General features: G+C 47.5%; 1 protein-coding gene across 1 annotated transcript in view; it reads left to right on the plus strand.

The window, feature by feature from the left end:
• Positions 1–7,441: 7,441 nt before the first annotated feature.
• The window catches only part of PROM1 (prominin 1), a 141,347-nt gene continuing 124,463 nt past the window's right edge, over positions 7,442–24,325 (plus strand). The window contains exons 1-2 of the mRNA XM_069495028.1: positions 7,442–7,503; positions 16,324–16,407. The gene's annotated coding sequence lies outside the window, so the exon portion shown is untranslated. The remainder of the gene's footprint in view (positions 7,504–16,323; positions 16,408–24,325) is intronic.

The following is a 24,325-nucleotide window of genomic DNA, read 5'->3' on the forward strand; positions in this document are numbered from 1 at the left end:
CCTTATAAACAATAGAAATTTATTTCTTACAGTTCTGGATGTTGGAAAGTCCAGGATCAAGGAAGGCATTGGCAGATTTGGTGTTTGGTGAAGACCCACTTTCTGGTTCATAGTGATACCTTCTAGCTGTGTCCTCACATGATGGAAGGGACAAACAAGCTTCCTGGGGTCTCTTTTATAGAGACACTAATCCCATTCATGATGGCTCCACCCTCATGACCTAATCACCTTTTAAAGATCTCACTTCTTAATACCATCACCTTGGGGGTTAGGATTTCAACATATGGATTGGGAGGAGGGGGACACAAATATTCAGACCATAGCATGACCTCCAATGCAGATATCATGTCCTAGAGCTTCAACAGCCTCCTTGCATCAGGTGGTGACCTTGAGGATATAACAGGATGAGGAAGCACAAAAAGGGAAGCGTAGGCCACAATGGCCATGACGTCATCATTCTGCCCTGAGAAGTTCACCTCCGGACTCCATTTAAGAATGAAGTAGGCTGGGCGAGGTGGCTCACACCTGTAATCCTGGCGCTCTGGGAGGCCGAGGTGGGTGGATTGCTCGAGGTCAGGAGTTCGAGACCAGCCTGAGCAAGAGCGAGACCCTGTCTCTACTAAAAATAGAAAGAAATTATATGGACAACTAAAATATACATAGAAAAAATTAGCCGGGCATGGTGGCGCATGCCTGTAGTCCCAGCTACTCGGGAGGCTGAGGCAGTAGGATTGCTTAAGCCCAGGAGTTTGAGGTTGCTGTGAGCTAGGCTGATGCCACGGCACTCACTCTAGCCCGGGCAACAAAGCGAGACTCTGTCTCAAAAAAAAAAAAGAAGCAAAAAACAAAAAACAAACAAACAAAAAAAAGAATGAGGTAAATATCTGCCTTGCCTAAGGCACTGTTTAGTGTTTAGTCATATGCAGGACAGCTGTCGCCTGAATATACAGGAAAGCTAAGGCCTGAATCATACAGATGTGAAATGAGTCCCAAACATTGCTGACAAACTTCAACTGTGATTTCCCTGTCTTTCTACGAACTGAGAGATGGATGAATTTACACAGCCACCAAAAGTGCTGTGGGACCAAGGTAGGATAATTCAAAAGAGAAGGGGGATTTTGGCAAAACAAGTCGGATTCAAGAGTTAGAGACCACAGGGAGCACTGGGGATCTGAAACTACTTTGGAAGCTTATATTTGTAGATTCATTCTGACCCAACTAACATGCACTTTGGGATGGAAAGGCCGGGTATTGTAAACAAAGAAACTGCTTGCAAGCTACAGAGATTATTGTCAGTGTGACTATAAATACAGCCTGGTGAAGCTTGGAGGGGGGTGTGTGTGTGTGTTTGTACAGTTGTGCACCTATGTATGTGTGTGCATTCTGTACGTACATTGCACAGGTGTACTAAATATGCATTTGGCCAAATTCCAAGTTGGCAAATGGTAAAACTCAGTCTTTGATCAAAGCCAAGACAAAAGCTGAATTTTAAAACCATAGATTGAAGTTATGTAATGCAAAAATAAATCTGATACATTATCAAAAATACATTAATTTAAAATTTTTATTATTAAAACAACTTGGTAGTCAACCTTCAAGCTTGACGTTATAGTGTAGGAATCATATATCTTCATAATCAGGGGCTGTGTTGCTCCTAAATCACTATCTTGCACATTTGTTTATATCAAATAGATGCTCACTTTCCACTATTGATAGAAGAAGATCTGTATCTCAAGCCCTGCCAGGAAGGATAGAGTATGGCTGGTGGTGACACTGCCAACAAATTTATCAGGCTTCCCTCAAACTTCTCTCACTGTTAGTAACCAACTAAAGTCAAGACTTACTGCCTCTTCATCTACTCGACTGGAGAATTTGGTTTGTGATGCTGATGCTTTCACAAACTAAAGCTTTGAGCACTAGAAGAAGATACTTCCTCACAAATTTGATAACTCAGCTTAAATGGACTAATTCTCTGAAAGACAGAGACTATCAAAACTCTCACAAGAGAAATAGATAACTTCAAGAGCCTCATATTTATTAAAGAAATTGAATTGATAATTAAAACTGTTAAAAAAATAAAGCACTAGGCTTTCACTGGTGAATTCTGCTGAACATTGAAAGAAAAACCAATACCAATTCTCCACAATTTCTTTTAGAAAATAGAAGCAGAGGAAACACTAGCCTACTCATTTTAAGGGGGCAGCATTACCAGATAAAAACGTTATAAGAAATTAAAACTGTGGACCAATTATCTTTTGTGAATATAGATCTAAAAACCCTTAATAAAATATGGGCAAAATCAAAATCAGCAATATATAAAAAGCATAACACATCATGACCAAGTAGGAATGCAGGAATCAGGAATGCAAGGCTAGTTCAACATTCATAAATCAATCCATGTAATTTATAATAGACTGAATAAGAAAACCCATACAGTTGTGTCATGATGGAACTTCTCAAATATCTAGGATTATAAGGGAACTTCCTTAACATAATAAAAGTAATATGCAAAAAGCCGACAGCTAACATCACACTAATGGTGAAAGACTGAACAGTTTTCCTTTCGGATTGGAAATAAGGCAAGGATGCCCTCTCTCACCGCTCCTATTTGATATCATACTAGAAGGCCTGGAAATATGACAAGAAAAACAAATAAAAGGCATACACATTGAAAAGGAAGAAGATACTCCCTGCATATTTTCAAAGGTGCTCTAAAGGTTGTTGCCCTTTCTTGTATTTTCTTGAACTCCTGACCTCGAGCGATCCTCCCACCTCGGCCTCCAGAGTGCTAGGATTACAGGCGTGAGCCACCGCGCCCGGACATCTTGTATTTTCTTATTCCCTATATTTTTGTAGGCTTTGTATTATCTTTTGAAAAAATTTGCTCTTAAATTTTGAACCTAGAAATGTGGTAATGAAACAGTGTAATTGGCTTTCAAGGCAGTAAGATCACACCTGAATTTTCAGTGCATCTCAGTGTTTACTGCATGCACACAAAATCTAGTCTTTCCCTGGAGTAGAAGGATCAGAAGAAGGTTTATATTAGCTCAGAGATGCCATTATGATGTTGAGGTAGGCATTGGACTACTGAGGCTCCCAAAAGCCAATGCCAAATCCAGTTGTATATGTGGAAAAACACTCAGTCCAAAGTCAAACTTCTGTGACCCTCTAGTATTTACCTGGCTGTTCCCAAGTTCTCTAGCCTGTGAGAAACTCTTCCCTTAAATAACCAAGGTGGGTCCAAGCCCCAAACCATCTATGTGATTAGCAGAAAATACAGGGTTTTAACAGGTTCTCTCCAGGGATCCCAGAGAAATACAGGCATGTTCCAAAATATGTCCTGTACGTTATTTGTCGCTTCGATGACAACCTCCCTCCAGGTCTTGCTCATTCCCTCTAGATATCGTCTTACCACTTCACAGCTGCACTTTCCAAAGCCCAGCTCCTCCCTCCCTAGTCCCCAGACCACAGCTGAGACCAGGATGGAACAGTTAATGAAATATCCCTGTAGGCAACATCCTCAGAAGGTAATTAAAAATAGAAAAGAGAACACTTAAACAGGATACAAAATATTATGGCCCCTCAGACCCAGAGGCCAAGTCCTACAGTAAGGGGTCCCTCTCAGGTGGCCTCTCCTTAGCCCCACACTTACCTCTGACCAATGTGGTTTCCAAAACAGGATGACAACCTCTTGCCATTTCTCCTTGCCAGATCCAGGGATCTCCAGTCTTAGACCCAAAGAGAGAAATCAAACCTAATCGCCAAAGAATGCAACTCTGCAGTCAATGAACACATCCACCTACATCATTTTGCAGCCCGTGGTTAGCAACGCCTCATTCAGAACTTCTTCAATTCAGAATAGATTCTGGCCTTTTGGTTGTATTACAGGAGTCTTTTTACAGTGTCTTCACAAAAATCAACGTGCAACTTTTGCCCAAAGATAAAGTCTGTCTTAGAGCAATAAGAATTTATCTGCTTGTATATAAAAATAGTAGTATGTCTCCATTTCTGTGTGTTGAGGTTTCAGAAATATTAGGTCCACTATCAGAACACTTTATATGAACAACAAATATATATCCCAGTAGACACTGTTAGTGGCCTTCTCAGTATCCTTTCCACGTTGCTTCTTTCCTTCTTGTGATCTGTTTAAGCCCTATACTAGCGTTTTCTGTCATATGCAGTCAAATTCTTTCACTGATGTGTGTGTGTATTTAGCAAAATTGTGATCACATAAATATCTGTTTTAGGAGAATGTGATGAAGTCCTTCTCTCAGCCCTGAGGCTGCCTCTTCCAGGATGCCTGGCCCACGGGGAGGCTGACTGTCCAGACTCAACCTCCTAATTAGAACAGACTCAGCTCTGTCAGTGACATTCCCTGAGCCAGGCCCCCAGCAGGGTCAACACATATTTGTTGAGGAAATGAATGAATGGGGGACCTGTTTCCTGCTGCAAGGTCCCTACAATCCAGTAGAGGAGGTAATAATGAACATTTACAAGCTGCAGGATCCAGTAAGTGCTACAACCAGGGAGATCACATTTTCTGGATCAAACCCTGCAACAAGAATTTTTTTCTGATTTTTAAATATATTTACAGGAAAATCTTATCAATTTATACTAATTTGAACACAGGCAACTACTTTCCACAGCCTTAACCTCTCCCACCTTGATGTAAACTACATCATCTCGTGCCTGGCTACTGAGGTTGCTTCCTAATGGTTCTCATTGTGTCCATTCTTGCCCTCTGCAGGTGTTTGAGGGGTTTTATATACGGACACAGGGCAAGTGAAACATTGTCCTCTGGAGTCCTAATCCAGTGTGTTGAGATAGGAGCCTTGGGTTGCTAGGTTCTCCCCTATTTGAAGAAAGCTGATCAGCAGTAGAGAAGAATAAAACCAACAAAGCCCTAGCAAAATAATTTGAGTTCCTGGATTCAGCTGGGCCTATTCTTCCTAGAGACCTAAATCAACTTCTCTTTTGTGCTCAAACTCCGTTGGAGTCAGCTTTCTGTCACTGGCAAACAGAAGTGTTCTGATAATGTAATTCTTTAGTTTCCTCTTCTGAAAAATAAGCTACCTCCTAGTCCTGTTGTAAGGATCAAGTGAACTAATGTTTGTGTCAGAGCTTTGTAAATATAAAGTAAAGTTACTTACTGTCATGTACCCTCTAAAAGCACTTATTGCATAGCATGATTTTGGTTGCAAGTAATAGAGCATGCAACTGAAATTACGCCACAGCTACTCGAAGTGTGAGCCCTGGACCAGCATAGCATCAGCCTCTATGCATCATGGAAAACAGATTGTTCAAGGCGTATCAGGTGAGTTTTTTGCTAGCTCAGAAAGGCCAAGGAAAGAGATTGGGTGGTCAGGAGCTCAGTCTTCTTGGAGGTCACCTGAGGTATCACATGTTCCACAGGTCCACCTAGAGTGGATGCTCCAAACCTTCCCCAATGTCAGGGCCACAACTGTAACACCAACAGTGTTTCCTTATCGGTCCTGCACAGTGTAATAGTTCTATACTTGCTCGGTTATCTCATTGCCTAGTGGGTGCCTGACATCTCAAGGGATAGGTTTCAAGGCATTTGTAATTTCTTTTCTTTTCTTTTTTTTTTTTTTTTTTTTTTCAGATAGGATCTCACTTTGTCAACTTGGCTAGAGTATAATGGCATCATCATAGCTCATAGCAACCTCAAACTCCTGTGCTCAAGCAATCCTCCTGCCTCAGCCTCCCAAGTAGCAGGAACTACGGGTGCAAAGCACTACGCCTGCCTAATTTTTCCATTGTTTTTTTTTTTTTATTGTAGAGACGGGGTCTTGCTCTTGCTCAGGCTGGCCTTGAACTCCTGCCCTCAAGAAATCCTCCTGCCTCAGCCTCCCAAAGTGCTAGGATTATAGGCATGAGCCATCATGCCCGGCCAGCATTTGTAGTCTCTAAATTCATGAATACCACTGTAGCGTGTAAGTTCCCTCATAAAATGCACCAAGCATATTTCGTATCGGTGATGACAGGTATGCTGAGGAGTAAGCACCCTCAGCGTGGGTGCTGGGCAGGCAGCTTGGCTCACTCACTGGTCAATGCCTCTTTCTGCACAACAGCTCCATGTTTTTGTGGGAAGATCACAGACACAAAATGTTTTGAGATAACACGTTAGCTGTCTCACAAAAATTCTGCATTCAGGAAGTGAGGGCTTTATCCAGCAGGGACTACTTCCCCTCAGGTTTGTAGATTCTGTTGTATGCCTGAGTAGAGCCCAAGATTCTACCTACCCCACACATGTACATTTTCAGAAAGCCTCTTGTTGGTTTGTGTTTGGGGATGCATCAGGAAGCAGGTGCTGGTACTTACAAGTAAATACCCTTACAGCGCACATCTGACAAGTACGGAAAGTATGAACTTTGGAAACAAGCAGAATGATAGTAAGCAAGGTAAAATATACATCTCAAAAGAGATTCAGACATAAATTTTGAAAACAAGGGGAGATATATGATAAACAAGGGAAAGAAAGGTTTAGACACACATCTGGAAAGGAAAGTATTTGTTCGCTAAATTTTAGGTGATGTGACATAAAATTATTTTGATTGGGAGGCTGATTTTTCTCATTACTTTCCATAATTCAAACTCTTAGCTCAGAAAAATGGCAAATTAGGGTAGGCATGGTGGCTCACGCCTGTAATCCCAGTGCTTTAGGAGGCTGAGGAGGAGGATCACTTGAGGCCAGGAGTTTGAGACCTGCCTGGGCAATGCAGCCAGACCCTGTCTCTACAAAAAATAGAAAAATTAGCTGATTGTGGTGGCATGTGCCTGTAGTCCCAGCTACTGGGGAGGCTGAGGAAGGAGGATCACTTGAGCCCAGAAGTTTGAGGTTGCTGTGAGCTATGAGTGCACCACTGCACTCCAGCCCGGGCAACAGAGCAAGACCCTGTTTAAAAAAAAACACATACAAATGACAAGTTAATATACAGATTGTTAAATCTCTGGACACCAAGGATCTACTCTATATCTAGTTTAAGGTGAGGAAAAGGCAAGGAGGGGGGCCCAGGAGAGCGTGTAGAGCGTGCGCACCAAAGTCACCTCTGGACCTGAGCACAGATAAGAAGCTCACACAGGGAAGCTAAGCCCTGGTGTCCGTTTGCCCACGGATTCTGCTGTCATCTGCAGTTCCTCCTTCTAGTTCTTCTTTCCAGTTGACGTGGCTTTTGCTTTAGAACTAAACATTCTGTCTGTTCCTCACAGTCCTTATATTTCTTCTTCCTACCACAAAGTATTAATCCGACAACTCGTCCCGTGACCGATAGATCTCAGCAGCCTTATGTCAGGCCTGTGGGCTCTGGAGTCAGCCTGCCCGAACTTGACCCCTGGCCCAACATTAGCTACGCATGAGTGACCTTGGGCATGGAATGTAAGCTGTGTGAAGCCCGGCTGGCCTCTGTGGGACCCGGAGCGTGAAAGCACACACCTCAGGAGCGTGGGGAGGATAAGACGCTGCGTTGCTTACAAAGAGCTCAGGTGAGTGCCTCGTACAGAATAGTGATCAATAAATTTTTACCTCGGGTGACAGTGAAGATGATGATGGTGGAGAATGCAGAACGGTAGGTACTAAGGTGTTTCTTGGTACCTCTGCCTACTACCTCTCAAACTTATGCTCCCCGGGTGATGCGACGGTAACTCAACAGGCTCAGCTGAGGGGGGCGGAGGGGCCCGTGGCCACCGGCAATGCCAGTGGGCTTCTGGGACTCTGTCAGGAGAGGTGGTGACAACAGGAGGCTGGTCTCATAGGTGTTTCCCTGTGGAGGCTCTGGGAACTCAGAACGCAGAAGGCCTGCCTGAGTCCACGCCAAGTCCCCAGCTGGAGGATGCTCTGCAATGTCATTGAGGAGAGGGCATCCCGCTTCCAGACACGACTCCCGTGTGACAAGTTGCACGACCTCCTCTGCAGGCCAACCCGGCAGCGCCCCAAGACAGGCTTGGTCAGTGGGCGTCCGTGTCCCAGGGGCTGCTGGGCCCAAAGCAGCTATGTGGGCCTTTAGCCCAGGGTTCCCAAGGACTGGGAAGCAGCTGCCTCCCGGGAAGTGCCTCTCTAGTGCTCTCCAGAAAGCCTGAGAACTGAGGGAACCAGTGTGCCCTGGAGGGATTTGAGCAGCAGCGTGAACCCTGGGCCCCTGAGGTTCTCCAAGTTGAATTATTTATGATGCTGTTTTGGTCTCAGAGAGTTTTTAATTAGCATCCTGGGAAAATGCTGCAGCCTCACGGCCCTCCTGTGGAATCTCAGCGAAAGCTCTATAGCACATTGTTTTGGTAACAGGATCAAGTATCGACCACCGTGAGCTGGTGGCACCCCTGGAAGAGAAGCCTGGCCTGGGACGGCGTCTTCCTTGCTTAACCAGGCCCTGAGACCTTTCTCCCGTGTTTTGGAGGGCTTAGCCCTTCTCCCAGGACAGAGCTGGGAGGCTTAAATGAGAGAGTGTCTGTAAAGGGCAGGCCTGGTGTCCGACGTTGAGCTGGCACCAACAGTGTCTCTTGGCAGCCGTCGCCTGCGGGCCCTGTGCAGCCTCAGAGCAGAAGCCCAGGGACCAGCGAGCCTGTTTCCACAGCACTTGCCCCTGGAATCACTACATGAGTGTCTGCAGCTTCAGCCTGGAGGTGACCAGAGCCAGGAGGCAGGGAAGAAGCACACAGCAGCCCTGGGAACCCAGGAAGGCAGAACCAGAACCACACAGAGGTGAGGGGCCCTGGCCATGTGACTCTAAACTCCACATAAGGGGCCTTGCTACATGGGAGGGGGCAATGGGGTAGGACAGAGGAACACACAAAGCCTGCCGTGACCACCAGCTCTGCCCCTGACTAGTTGCATGAACTTGGACACACTTAACCTCTCAGTGCCTCAGTTTCCTTCTCTGGTTAATGGGCCAATGATGATGACTTAGCACACAGAAGTACTCAGAAAAGAGTATTTGCTTCTTTTTGCCTTTTAGCAAATTACCTGACCTCCCTGACCCTCGGTGTCTTCCTCTACAGATATAATAGCCTCATGTCATTGAGTTGTGCAGAAAAACATAGTAATAGCTGATGTGCACTGCACTGACTGAGCACATACCCCATGGCTCATACCATTTTTACTCCTTTTATCCTCCCAATAAACCTATACAGTGGGAACTATTAAATCTCCATTGTACAGGCAAGGGAATGAGACACCGAGAGGCTAAGAAACCAGGCCAAGGCCCACAGCAAACTATTTGCCCATCCGCATTTGCATGGGGGGATGAATGGAAAATTTGTCTCTGAAATAGTTATTCTGCGGGAGGAACTGTAGCAATTTAAAATTTCTTCTTTGGGCTTTGCTCTATTTCTAGGTTTCCTATCATGAAATATGTACCTTTCATGATCATACACGAAACAGTCTCAACAAAGGTGAAAATATTTCAAAAACAAAAACCCCAATCCAGCTCTTCCCAACCTGTGACTCTGCAGGCCGTTAAGAAGAGGGTGTCGTATGATTCCATTTATTTGAAACACCCAGAACAGGCAAATCCATAGGGACAGGACGCAGCTTGGTGGTTGCCAAGGGCTGGGAGGCGGGTGGGGAGCAGCTGCTTCCTGGGAACAGGGTTTCCTTTTGGGAGGATGGAAATGTTTTAGAACTAGATAGAGGTGGTGGCTGCGTAACATTCCGAATGTGCTAAATGCCACTGAAATGCTCACTTCTAAATGGTTAGTTTTCTGTTATGTATTAATGAATTAAACCTCAATTTTCAAAAAAAATGAGAGTGAGGGTTGTACCTATAGCTAATTCCTGTTCAGTTGCTTGATTTGCTGGAAAGACCTTCTCTTTCTGTCCTCCTCCTCAAGGGAGGAGCTTCAGTTGAGAATTGAAGTTTTGCTGACCCCTGGGGTGAGGTTAACACCACTGTGTGTGGCCCCCACCGCCCCTAAGGAGGGGGAGGCTTTATTCCTCAGGCCCCCAGGTCCTGGAGGGCCTTTTCTGGACGCAAAGACTTTCTCCCCCCACCCCTGCTTTGCTGGGAGCTCCAGAGCCCGGAGTCCTGTCTTCTTCCTGGTCACAGTCCCCTCAGGGCCCAGCAGGATGAGTGAACGAATCAATGTTGTGCCTATTGCCGGAACTTTATCATTATTCTTTAGCTACGATGTGAACATCGAAGGCCAATTATCTTCCCCCTAAAACCTCCTCCATCCTTCAAACCTGCCACCCCTCAAGTGTCTCTGAGCCTGACGCTGGAAAGCTGATCCCATGGAACCAACATTGAAATGGGTGACAGAACTCTGAAGCCCCAGAGCAATCTTGTGACCTGGAGTTTTCTCCCTGCTCTGTTGCCTCCTGGGAGAAGTCGGGAGAGGCCTGTTCCACAGGAGCCAGCAAGGTACTGTGGTCACCTGAGACCTGCCTGTAGCCTTGGGGGCTGTGCATCGTAGGACTACCCTGATTCCCGATTTCACTTTCGTGAAACCAAATTGGTAAGGCAGCCCTGAAGGAGAGCTCGGAGGAGCCCACTCCAGACAGCGTAGAAAGGCTGACTCATGTTTTCCCTCTTCTACATCTTCCTGAGTGCGAACAGCTAGTGCTCAGTAATGGCTTCCAGATGCATTCTATGGAGAGACGAGAAAAGGTTGTGTTTGATGTTCAGCTCTGCCACTAATCAGCAGGGTGACTTTGGGTGGATTTCTCTGCCCCCTTGAGCTTGGGTTTCCTTGGCTGTTAAAGGGGACATAAAAGCCCAACCCCTGCCTCCCCGAGGCATGGAGAGGCTAAGACGGGTGGCCCCTGGGCCTCTTGGAGGGTTTCAGTGAATGCAGCTCCCGTGGGATGAGGTGAGAAGAGGCAGCTGCACGTTTTCACTTTCCAGTGTTCCCTGCAGCCATCGTGGTTACCTCCCTGAGGTTAAGCTCCGTGGGTTTAAAGAGCTGGTGCCTGACAAGGCTTTTGTTGGCTCTGCAAGGTAAATAAGGAAACACTCAGCCTTTCATCCTCTGGCTGCCAGGAATCGGATCCTGGCACCCCCTTGGAGCACAGGTGCTCTGTCCCGTGTGGGCACCAGGGGAGAAAATTGGCAGTGTTACCATCACACTGCAGAGGGCCGGAGAGCAGGCATGATGACAGGCTTCTCCATTTACAGCGGGAGGCGTGATCTGTTCCGTGTGCGGGAAAACCCGGAGCCCCCGAGCCCTCACTGCCTCGCGGGGGAAAAGGCTGGGAGCCAAAACCTCTGCCTCCTACTGGATGTGAGAGCCCCTGAGGGGACACCTACCCTCTCCGAGCCTCAGTTTCCTCATCTGTAAAACAGAGATAACAAGGGTTCCCTCGTGGGTCTGGGTCAGTTTGTCAGGGCTGCCGTAACAAAGTACCACACACCGGGTACCTTAAACAACAGAGGCTTATTGTCCCACTGAGTGGGAGATCAATGCGTTGGCAAGGTTGGTGCCTTCTGAGGGCTGTGAGGACAGGTGTGTCCCAGGCCTCTCTGCCTGGCTCATAGGTGGCTGTCTTCTCCCTGTCTCTTCACCCTGTCTTCCTCTCTGTGCCCAAATTTCCTCTTTTTATAAGGACCCCATTCACACCGGGTTAGGGCCAACCATAATGAGGTCATTTTAATTTAACCTCTGTAAAGACACTGTCTCCAAATCATGTCACTTTCTGAGGTACTAGGGGGTTAAACTTCAACACAGAAGTTTTGGGGTGACACCAACCCATAACAGGGTGGCTGCAATGGTGTTAGGATGTCAGGGTGGGTAAGTGTTCGTAACTGTCACTCTCCTGGAGGCAGGGGAGCCTTCATTTGGGGGACGTTTTTATTGTGCTCACCTTGCCTGGGCGGTAGAAGCAACTCCTGTAGGATGGGCGGTTCCCATCCCTATTCCAGGTGACACTGCTGTCCACTCTATGAGGGGCAGGAAGCACGAGCTCAGCATCCAACGTCACAGAGGCCCGGCAAATTCTTCCAGACTTCGTTTTCTCTTCCTCAAGCTTCAGACCTCTTCACCGAACATGCCGTCTGGTGTAGCCACGATCCCCGCACAGAGTCAGCCAATCCGCATTCCAGCCCCCGCACCTCCAAGCCTCAGCGAGGGCCCTTGCCCAGCTTCTCCATCTTGGAAACCGGAACGCACCGCACACTCCACGTGCGGACTGCAGTATGCTCGTGCATCTCATCTACCACGTTTCCATATGCGCGGTACCGGCGTGCGCAGCCGTGTTAAGTGGCTCGTCCTCCCTCTGTCTCTGCTCTCCTGGCAGCTCATCAGGGCCCACTCCCTCGGTGCCCTGTTTTCATCTGGACAACTGCTCTGCACCCCTGACTTTAGTATTTATCTGGTAAATAGGGTCAGAGTGCCTCAGCCCAAGCCTAGCAGGTCTTCAGGAAACCCTCCGTGAGCCCACTGTGCCCCCAGGGACAAAGCCCCAGCTTGTGCCTGTGAAGGCTTGTGCCCTGTGAAGGCTCAGCGGCTCGGGCGCAGGGTGGTGGCAGCAAGGCAGCCCTGCCGGGCTCTGGGTCCCCGGGGGTGGGGCAGGCGAGCAGAGGGGATCTTTCGGAGGCTGGGCCAGGCGGGAGTCCCCACTCCAGGGGGCTCAGGGCAGCACAGACCAAGTCCGGGGACACCAGTGGGTCTGGGAGGAACTCTCCCAAGGCAGTGTCTGTGATCTCAGTAAGGACCTGCAGAGGACAATGCTCTGATGCTCTGATGTGACTGAGCTGGGGTTCCAAGCCCCAGGGTGCTGGGCAGGGTCTCCCCAGAGAGTGGCCATCCCCAGTGTCAATCAGGCAGGAAGAGGAGGATGCTGGGACAGGAAGTAGCTTGAAGGCGGCTCCCAGGCAGGTGAGAAGTTGTCACCTTCTTCTCTGTGGGCTCCTTTCTCCTGGACTTGGACCTCAGGAGTTCAAGGGGCAGGGAAAGGGGGTGCCAGGTGGTGACAGTGATGAGGGTGGTGGCCACTGCCCAGGAGGAGACTGGCAAGTCAGGGGACAGCCATGGGCAGGCCTGAGGGTTTTGACAGCAGCCCTGGGCAGCCCTGGGCAGTTGTCAGTTACTCTGTTAGTGTTCAGGCCTCCTGTAAAGTCTTGCTAAACTGTGCGGCCTGCTCTCAGCGGGGTTGGGGCAAACCCAGGGAAGGCTCTGTGTTCAGGTGTAGGTCAGAGTGTCAAGAACAGGCAGGTCTCACGCTGCTAGGGATATGATGACACCAGTGACATCCCCGAGGGAAAGCAGGGTCCAGAGGCAAGACTCCCACTGCCTTCCCATGGGGGGAATCTCTCTGCCTGCTGCCAGCCTTGGGGCATCAAGACATACACTTAATCAGGACACTGATGGGGGAGGCACAGCCACCTTGGTGATTGAAACCCTTCTCAGTGGGCTTCCTGCCCACAGACGGGCGAAGGACTGTGTGCTGAGGGCTGCATCTGGTCCAGGGTTCCTGTGAGGGCCGAGGGAGCCAGCGGGTGGGGGGCAAGAGAAGCTGTCCAGCGAAGGCCAGGTTCAAATTCCAGGAGGACCAAGCGCCGAGAGTCAGAGCAGGGTTGGAGAGTGGGTTACAGAGCTTGGAGTTGGGCAACCTTGTCTGTGCTCTTCAAAAGCTCTTTCAGCTCATTTCCTAGCCCTGCACTGGAATCACCCGGGAACGTTTGCTGTTCCACGAGCCCATGAAGTGGCCCCTGTTTCAGGGCCTTGGCACCTGCCACACTTCTCCCCGAAATCTTCTTCCCTCCGGTATTCACTTCATCCGAGCCTCTGCTCGAACATCACCTCAGAGTGAGGTCTCTGACCACCCCACAGAAAAGAACAACTCTTCTGTATCCCTTACGCTTTCTTTTACTATGCAACACTAATTCCCTAAAATTATATTCTACAGTAGGTTTATTTGTTTCTCTGATTATTGTCTGTTTGCTCCAGTAGAGTGTAAGCACCATGAAGGTAGGAACTGTGTCTTGCTTGCTGTTGACTCCCAAGGGCCTCAAACAGGCCCTGGCACACAGTAGGTGTTCAATAACTATTTGTTGAATGAGTGAATGAAGAGCCTCATGAAGGTCTCACCTTAGCACCTACTAGAGTTCCAAGGCTGTGGCTTCAAGGGCTGGGAACTTGGCAGAGGCCACATCAAAGAGCCACAGCTATTTGCGCCTGGCCCTCTGGACACTGTGTCCCCATCTCTCTCTCCGGTCATTTCTGTCCAGGAGATCTTCCCCTGCAGAGGATTCCGGGATGACACCACACACGTTTTTCCATCCTCGCTTCTGCCTCTCACAATGTTCCCTCCTCATTCTCAGTGGTCCGAAATCTTGCTCCTCTTTGGGGCCAGAACTTACTCATCCTTCAAGGGGTAGCTTGAGGCACTTTAACCTTTTTTTTGTAAAATCATACAAGGCGAGATTAGTATGCCTCTTCCTTGGCTCCCAGAACACTTTCTTTACACTTCATTTAAAGCAGTTTTTCTAATCTGACATAATTAGGGCATAGCAAACACTCCGTCCTCCCTGGAAAATGGTACAATTCTTAAAGGCATGAGTGAAGTGTTCGTATCTCTAGGACTTTTTACATAACAAATGCCCAATTAATGTTTGCGTCATTGAATAACATTGACATTATTCTCTGAGAATTAGGTGGGGAAAAAGAAATGAATTTAAATGTGTGCTGTGTGCTACACACTGTGCTAATAATGCCATAACATACTTGATTTCCAAAAACCCTCACGGAAATCTTACCAGATGTGTATTCCCATCCCTGTTTTACGGATGAGAGTCGGAGAAGTTCTGCAAGCTTCCTGGGGTTACACAGCTAGTAAGAGGCAGAGCCAGGGTTTGAAGTCAGACATATGCTTAAAGACAAAATGGCTTATATGCATTTAAATTATTTTTATCCTTGCAAACTCAGTATGGAGTTCTAGAAGATAGCAGAGCTACATATAAAACAGGCATGGATGTGGAAGCTTGATTTTAACAGGCCAGAGGATAAACCAAAACAGCCTGTCCTTTTTCCACAAGGATGAGAATGATTGTATATAGTGTCCTTTTTTGTGTGAGGAGAGTCTAAACTGCATAGACACCCCAGACGAATCAAAACAATTGGCTACAATGAGGTCCCATACATTGGTGATGTCTACCTAACTAACATATTTTGAGGCCAGAACTAATGTTGGTTTACCTGAGAACTGAAAAGGCAAGAGAGGTATTTATGGCAATAATAATAGCTGATTGCAAGAATGTGCGTGCCAATTACATTTATTTAAAGAAATCTTATAAATACTGAATTTAATAGCTATCACTTTGTGCTCATCAGCTGAAGAAACAGTTTATAATTCATAGTTTGAAAACTCCCATTGATGCTAAGAATAGAAAAATAAAGAATTGCCCTGGAGTGGTATCTAAGGGCAAATTTAGCTCACTGAATTTAGCTTGGTCCCCGAAGAAGTAAAACCTTACAATAGTTCAAGTGAACTGAAACCTTTGCCACATCAAATCTATCCATAAAAAAAGCATCTTTCCAGAAAATGCACTCTGCCACTTAATGGAACATATCAGAGCATGAAAATCGTCCTTTAAAGCATGTCCATTAACTCCTTCTTCAACTAAATGCTTCCAGAGTGAAAACAAATGCATTTTAAAATGTTCATGCTTTTTTCCAGAAAAGCTGGTTTCCAGAATGTCTCACCTATAAACTTGAACAATAGCAGCACTTTTAAAAACCTAAAAATCTATAAAAAGGAGTGCTAGATGGACCTACTTTTAGATAACTACAGTAGTGTGTTTTTCCTAAAGAAAGTTTTTTCATTTAATGATTTGATTTTTGTTTTGTTTTGTTTTGTTTTGAGATAGGGTCTGGCTCTGTTGCCCAAACTGGAATGCAGTGGTGTCATGATAGCTCACTGCAACCTCAAACTCCTCGGCTCAAGCGATCCTCCTGCCTCAGCCTCCCAAGTAGCTGGGACTATAGGCACACACCACCATGCTGGGCTAGTTTTTCTATTTCTCATAGAGATGAGGTTTCTCTATGTTGCTCAGGCTGATCTCAAACTCCTGACCTAAAGTGGTCCTCCCACCTCGGCCTCCCAAAGCGCTGGGATTATAAGCGTGAGCCACTGTGCCCAGCCTCTTTTAATGATAATTAAATGTAAACGCATGCTCATAGGAAATCTAGAAAATACAGAAAAATAAAAAAGGAAAGAGACAAGAAAAAGACCTTTGCCTCATCTCTCATGGAGACAATTGTGGTTAACATGTTGTTATATTTTCCTTTTTGTTGCTGTTTCCCCTAAGCTTGGTTTTTATGTTAATAGTTCTTGGCTTTGCTATTACTCACTTGTTCTTCATTTGTTCTAAACAGTGGCAATGACCTCGCAGACACAGGTCGTGAACAGCAGCAGAGGTGGAGGGGGAGGCTGAGCTGCCACGGATCCGGTGATCTTAGGTGAGTTGTTTCTCATCCCTGGGCCAGACATTTACACACGTTGGTTCCAAGAGTCTTAATAAAGCAGTGGACCCTCTCTCCACAGAAATGCATGTACACCAGTATTTGCACACAAATCCAGGGCCCATGTCTAAATTCCTTTGTGATCCAAGAGCCTCAGGTTAAACAGCTTTGAACTAGATGATTTTTAAAGACTCCTTGACAGTGTACAGGGCTGCCTTCTCAGAGAAGCTTGGCAATGTCTAATGTCTCCATTTATTATTTTAGTCAGGGCGAACTGCAGGTAAGAAAGCAGGGTGAGAAAGCCCTTCCAGAAGGTTGCTTGGGTCACTCCACTATAGGGAGCTCTGCCATGTCTGGGAATCTCGAAGCTGTGCTGTAGGAAGGGGGAAGGTAGGAAGGCGTTCTGCACATGGTCCCAAGTTTGCACTGCCAGGGACACCACCCAGATTAGCACAGTCTATTTGTGACAGGTCAGCGGAGAGGAACCCATCAGTCAAGGCTCAAGAAAGGGTTTGTTTTTTCTGTCCCTACAAAATGGCTCCGACTTATGACATGCCCTGGCATGCATTTGGTGCCACCTGGGTATGGTAGCCACACCAGGCCCTGACCACACAAGGTCCATAGGACAATGACTATATCCAAGAGCTGGCAACTTCCCAACCACCCCTGCTGCACTGCATGGTACCTGCGTACCCCCCATTTCTTCCCTAGGGACATGGTGAAGCTGACACCAGGGCGGTATAAATGGCAAGCTCAGTTGGGGACAGAGCTGGATGCTGGCAGGTAGGCCAGAAGGTCTAGTGGGGTCAACTGGGGACTCAAGGGTGAATGGTGCCCCAGGAAGAACTTCTAACTAGAAGTTAGGAAGGGGGAGGTGGGCAGAGAGAAACAAGGAAGTCTCTACTCACTGAGCACACAGTACTGTAGTCCTGCTCTTCCAGCTCACTAAACATGCGAGTTAGGCATTGTTCAGTCATCGACCCAACACATATTATTGGCTGGTGGCTCTGTGCCAGGCCCCGGGGAGACAGCAACAAGCAGACCCAAGTCCCTGCTGCCATGGAGCTTACCTTCTCATGGGGAAGTAGACAGGAAAGAATTGGGCAAATAAGTATACATGGTGGCAGGTGTGAGTGCCCCAAAGGAGAAGGACAGCGCGTGCCTGGGCAGGTGGGACAGTCCCAGAGAGTAAGGGAGCGTGTGGGTGTCTGGGCTGGCCCTCCACCCCCAGGCAGGGGAGCAGTCAGTGCAAAGGTCCTGAGAGGAAGGCTGCTTGGTGTTGAAGGACAGCAGGGAGGCCAGCAGGGCTGTGTCCAGTTAGAATGGGGAGGGTGTGGGCGTTGGGGCTAAGGGCAGATTATGGGTCACGCTGGCCACTTTGGACATTGTGTGAGTGGGGGATGTGGTTGTTGAGCAAAGAATAGTCAGGATTTGGTTTCCATTATGAAAGCATCACTCTGGCTGCTGGGTGGAGAATTGGACCATGGATGGGCAAGAGAGAAAGCAGGGGCAAATTAGGACCCCTTGTATTCAGATGAAGATTCTGAGGCTCACAAACGTGCCTTCAAAATCTGATGGCACCACTGCCGTTGGGTGCCTTCCCTCACATTTAGGATGGAGCACACATGCGCTGAGGAGCCCCTGCCTGGTCTGCTCCAGCCTCCCTCCCCGTTTCCTTGCTGCCTTCTGGCCTTCTGGACTCCTCTCTGGGCTCCTGCAGAGGCCAAGTCTCTAATACTTACCTGGTCTTTGTGCAGTTCTTGATGCCTGCAGTGCTCTCCTCCTCGTCTTCACCTGTCTAAGCTCTAGTCCCCTTTCACGGCCTTAACCATCTTTTTCTCAGGGAAGCTGCCCCTTCCCCCAACAGGCCAGGCCTGGCCAGGCGGGCTCAGTACATACGCAGGGTGCCCGCCCTGCCTGGGTCACACTGCTCACGTGGGAGGTCCCAGCTCTTTGCTTGCCCCTCAACCACCCATGGGCTTGAATCACCAAGGGCACATTGGCTTCTCTCCTGTTTATCATCTCACTTAAGCCAGGTGCAAGATCTCAAAAATCTGATGGCACCACGACCATCCTGACTCTTCAGACACTTGACACTGAATCATTTGCCAGTGGAGTAGAACCCTTGTCCCAGATCACATAGCTAATGGGTGGGAGGATCAGGGATCAAACTTCTGGTTTTAATTTCTTTGTTGCCCCAGGACTTGAACTCAAGTCTCAGTTTAGCCTCAGCCAAACTAGTGAATGAGACATTTAGTTTTTCTGGGCCTTGGTCTCCCCGACTATAAAATGAGAGGGTTGGCTGCTGGGTTCATTTCTAGAGCTGTGTGCCCTGCAAGTATTCCCCAAGTTCATGTGACTGAAAGAGTCTCCCAAGCATGGGGACACTTCTTAATATTTATGGGCCAGGTGTGGTGGTGCACGCCTGTAATCTCAGCACTTTGGGAGGCTGAGGCAGGAGGATCACTTGAGCCCAGGAGTTTGAGGTTGCTGTGAGCTAGGCTGACACCACCTGCACTATAGCCCAGGCAACAGAGCAAAAATCTGTTTCCTAAAAAACATAAAAAAAAAAAACTTATTTGAGGCCTTACCCCAACCTTCAGAATCACAGCTCCAGAAAGTGGACTTGGGATTCTGGTTCTACTTGTTTGTTTAATTAAGTGTCCCAGGTGATTCTTATCACAAAATAAGTTTTGGAAATGCATTTCTATGGGACTCCTCCCTGGAAGAGGTTCCCAAAAGAGAAAGATCAAAGAGAAGGCAAAAACATGATCACAGTGACTATTTCAGCTACAGCAAGAGTTCTTTCTCAAATGTCTCCTCTTTTATAAAAAGAAACTCTGCAACTGAAGCCTGGTATTTATGTATGTGAATTATTTTGGAGGCCTCACAGAAGGTTCCTGAATTTCCACTGAGAGTGCAGTTTCCTGGACTACTCTACGTAGCCCTGCCCTGACAAGATTTGACCAAATCTGAATTCAGGATCACTCAGAAGGAGCATATGCAAAAGGGGAGCCTCTCAAAGGCCCTGAAAGGAGAGGCAGAAGCCCAGAGAGTTTAACCAACTTATCTGAAGGCGCACAGCTGGTAGGCGGTAGGATTAGAATCAGACTCAGCTCTCTGCATCCCTGGCTGGTATTTTTCCTTCTGAATCATAAAAGTGAATCATGGTGATGTTGGTTCTGCACAGAAAACTATGATGCCAACACGTTGGAGTAAAAGGTGCTCTATAAACATCACATCAATGATGACCCACTCCAAGAACAGGGCATGTCGTAGGCACTCTTGGATAGCGGTTAACTGATCCACTAACCCCATCCTCTTACCACACCCTCTAGGAACAGGGCGCTTTTCACACTTCTTCAGTCTCTGCCTTGTTGGAATAAATTTATATAATATCTCAGACAATTTCCTGCTAGTCAAATGGAAGTATGTTTGATGATTAAAGAAATAAGCAGTCTTGGACTAAGGGAAACAGACTGCTTCTCATTCTGCCATTTCCTTACCTCTCAGAACCTCAGCTTTCTCATCTGGAAAATGGGGGTGATGCCTCCATCGCTGTGTGGTTAGTGCAGGTTAGGGGAGATGCTGCTCGCTACCTAGCACAGAGTCAGGCAGCGTCGGCTAAATGAAAGAACAGACAAATGAATGAGACGGAAGGAATGGATTGTTCTGCCCTGGATTTGGTTTGTCCTCTCTCCTCCCAGCCTTGTGCTGTCTCTATCAACCGTGCAGCGACAAGCTCCAGGTTCTTCCTGAACAAAGAGTTTGTGGTTTGAGGGGAGTGTGTGAGTCCAAACACACTATATTAATAAAGGCAGACCTGAATGACAAATAATGAAGCCCTTAGAGAACACAGCAAATTCCACTGACTGTGATCTGTTGGCATTTTATTACTTACGAGGAAGTCTATCTACAAGTGATAGAAGAAATACGGCTTAAACCCTATAGAAGTTTATGGGTCAGTCATGTTCAAAGTAGCAGAAGAAAGCCAGTGCAGAGCTGAAGTGGAGCTCCGCTGTGTTAGGGACCTAGGTTCCTTCCATCTTGTTGCCCTGGTGTATGTGACTCCTATTTTCAAAGTCCACGCATGGCGCAGAATGGCTGCTGGAGCTCCAGCCATAAATCCAAATTCTGGCCAGTAGGTAGGAGGAAGAAATGAAGAAGGAGGCACCCTCTGCCTCTAAGGACATTTCCTAGTGATTGCATATACCACTCCTGCTTAGTTCTGCTTGCAGAATTTAGTCATATGGGCACACTAGCTACTCGTAAGGCTGGGAAACGTAACTTTTGTGTGCTGCTCGAATACTAGTCATGGCCAGGGCTTTTCTTACACCAGCCGTTTTTAAATGTTGAGTTGCAGGGGAAACAACAGAATGCTTTTTTCTTAAATGAAAATCTTATTTAGTAACCTAACATATAACATATGTGCATTTGTCCACTTTCAAACAGGACTGGGAAGCCTAGAACTCTTCCTGCTCAAACTCTTGGGCTCCATGCATCAGAGTTGGAAAGCTACACTCTTAGACAGGGAGCCCTTCAGGAGAAGCTTTCTGTTAATGAACAAGTAAGCAGGCTTTGGACAAGGACCAGCTTTGTTAGAGCTACATTCCTATTAAGTGCTTCGCTTTGCAGAGCAGAAACTGAGGCTCAGAGAGAGCAAATATCTCACATGAGGTCATGGAACGAGCTCACCCAACACCCACACCTTTCCCCTCCATGCTGCCTCTCATTCCACGGTGAACGGGCCTGGTCTGCGCCTTTTTCCATATTCTGTTTTCTCCTATCGTGCGACTGGAGGAAAGATCTCTGAACTGAGGAATCCAGAACACTGGGTGCCTGTCGTCCAGTGATCCTTTTTCTACAGTCTACCAAACCCTGCTGCTTCAAGGGAACAAGTGAGAGGGGAGCTTGCGAGAGGAAGAGACCGGGGGAGAGACCTGAGCAGCCCTGGCTGAGGCAAGGAGGTTGCAGTGAAGCCGCACAGGCCCAGAGCTGGGCAACCTTCTCCCCAGCCTTCCTTGTGTCAGTGGGATTTGTGCTGTGAGTGCCGCAGTGTGGGACAGCTGGCCCCACAGGGCAAGAGGATGCACGTTTATGGGAAATCCCTCAGCCCAGCTCTCAGTGACGGGCGGGCTGGAGTATGAGAACCGTTGGATGGGACGTGCTCAAGGATCCTTGTGGCCTTACCTTACTATATCCCGAGTCACGGGGGTGCCCAGGAGCTGGGAGATAGAGCAGAGGAAGCCCAGGGGGAAATATTTCAGGCACTGCTTCGTGAACACAATGGTAGTAAGACAGGGAGACTGTGATGGTGACCATTTGGCAATGTGGGTCTCTAGGCTCCAGCCAGGGCACTGTGGGCTTACCCTTGACTCCGGAGCCAGAGGCAGAGGGATTCATTTACATCACAACATTGCAGCCTGGAAACAAGAGCAGCCAACCTGACCCAAGCACAGTGTTGACCCCAGAGGAGCAGGGAGAGCGTGCTTGGCAGGTTTAAGCCTCCCTTTCTTCCTCCTGCCTGGAAAGAAGGGGAGGTGATTGTATCCTGGGCAAAGTAGTGCCTTTGAGTCAGAGAGACCTGGGATCTAAGCACTCGTCCCTCACTGACTGACACTGTAACATTAGGGAAGACACCAGCCAGCACAGTGCAGATGCTCGATAAATACTTGTTGAAAATAATATGTGTCGGGCACTGCGCAAAGCTCTGTGTATTAACTCATTTAATCCTCACAATCTTACACCATATTAGATGCTCGCCACAATATACAGACCAGGGAGCTGAAAGACGGAGGGATTACATAACTCCTCTAGGGGATGTGGATTGTGAGTAACAGCCAGCCTGTCTCCAGAACTCAGGCTTTTAACCCTCTGATGTAAATTCTCAATACACACAACTTCCTGGAGCCTCCTTTTTCTCAGATGCAAGTGGCTGGGGGGATGGGGTGCAGCTTGAGGCTAAGTCACTTGCAATGCTGGGATGGGGACCAAGAACAGGGATGGAGTCTCTGAATACCTCCAGGGCTCATGGCTGACAAAGGAAAATAAAGAAGAGGCAGAAGTGCAAGCCAGGGTGGAGAGTGGAGAAAGCAGACGGAGCAGAGACTCCAGAGAGTGACAAGAAGATGCGGCATCTGAGAGGACCTTGCAGGAAATACCTACTGAGCACTCTCATAAAATCCTCACAATGTCTCTCTAAAACAGCTGTTGTTACTCTCACTTTGTTGATGGCAAAACTGAAATTCTGAGTGATTAGGAAATATGTCCAAGGTCACAGAATAGTATATCATGGACTTGGGCTTTGAACCTAGGTCTGTTTGGCTCCAAAGCCTGTGTTCTCTCTCCCATACCTACTTCACATTTTTGCCTTGAGCCGACCCTGAAGCTCAAGTTTTTAATGACTTGTCCCATTAAAAAAGCTAGACCAGGCCAGCCAGTGCTAGCACTCCAGGAGGTCGATGCAGGATTGCTTGAGGCCAGGAATTTGAGAACAGCCTGAGCCAGAGCGAGACCCCATCTCTACTAAAAATAGAAAAATTAGCCAGGTGTGGTGGCACGTGCCTCTAGTTCCAGCTACCTGGGAGGCTGAGGCAGGAGGATCACTTGAGCCCAGGAGTTTGAGATTGCAGTAAGCTATGATGACATTGTACTCTTGCCGGTTGACAGCAAGACCCTGTGTCAAAAAAAAAAAAAAAAAAAAAGCTAGACTTGCTGCTGCCGAGCAACGCCTCCTACAGTACACAATTATAGTCACGCACCACACGGGGACATTTTGTTTCACATATACGAAGATGGTCCCCTAACACTATCATACCATATTTTTATTGTGCCTTTTCTATGTTTTGATATGTTTAGATACACAGATACTCACTGTTGTGCACAATGGCCTGCAGTACTCACACAGTAACATGCTGCCCAGGTTGTAGCTTACAGCCTAGGTGTGTAGTAGACTGTACCATCTAGGTTGGTGCACGCACACTCTGTGACGTTCGCACAGTGACAAAACTGCCTGAGGACGCATTTCTGGGAATGTATTCCCAGCATTAACACGTGACTGTACTTAAAGTGTCTTTGAAATACCACCCTCAAAGTCACCGCCAGTGTGGGCTGCTCTGAGTGGCATACAGAAAGCCAGAGCAGAATGGAAGCTGACTCAAGAAGGAGAGTGGCCGGGAAGCTTAATATAAGCTCTTATAAACCCCTTAATGCTACCCAGACATTAACACTGAGTGACACCCTGGGGTTTCCCGGCTTTCAATTAAGATTCAGGTTGGACTGACTAACGGAGCTACGGAGCAGCATGACAGCATCTATTAACAAGTAATTTAATGGTCATTTCCTAAATTAAATATTAAGCTCCCTACAAATTACAGACTTGCTCCATTATAGTGCTGACCTTCAGAAAAAAATGAATCACAGACCACGGGACTGTGAGAAGAATCTCAGCAATTCTGCTCTTGGATGAGGACGCTGAGACCCAGAGGTGTCAGGTAGTGAGCTAGGTCCACATATCTGAACGGGGACAGAGTCAGGCCTGGAAACCCAGCCCCTGACCCCAGCCAGCACCCAGCATTGGCCCACGGGCCCTGAACAAAAGAGATTTCCACTGAAATGAAAATCTGGACACGGCCAGATAGTTCTTAGCAGCTTCTGAAATGATCTACTTAGTTTATTCGTTTCCAGACTTTTCCATCCATCTCCCAAACTAGGCAGTAAATAAACTCTCCCCTCCTCTGACTTGATCTTGCTGTGTCCTGAACACTTAGGGTGATGCCCAGCACACGCAAACGGTGTTTAGTAAATACTGTAGAAGAAAGGGTGGGAGGAGAAAGGGAAGGAGGAAAGAAGGGACAGAAACATCTGTCAGCACCTACTATGCACCAAGCACTCTCTGTATGGTCACATTTTATTT

Source organism: Eulemur rufifrons, chromosome 19, assembly GCF_041146395.1.
Source record: "Eulemur rufifrons isolate Redbay chromosome 19, OSU_ERuf_1, whole genome shotgun sequence".
NCBI classification, from domain to species: Eukaryota; Metazoa; Chordata; class Mammalia; order Primates; family Lemuridae; genus Eulemur; species Eulemur rufifrons.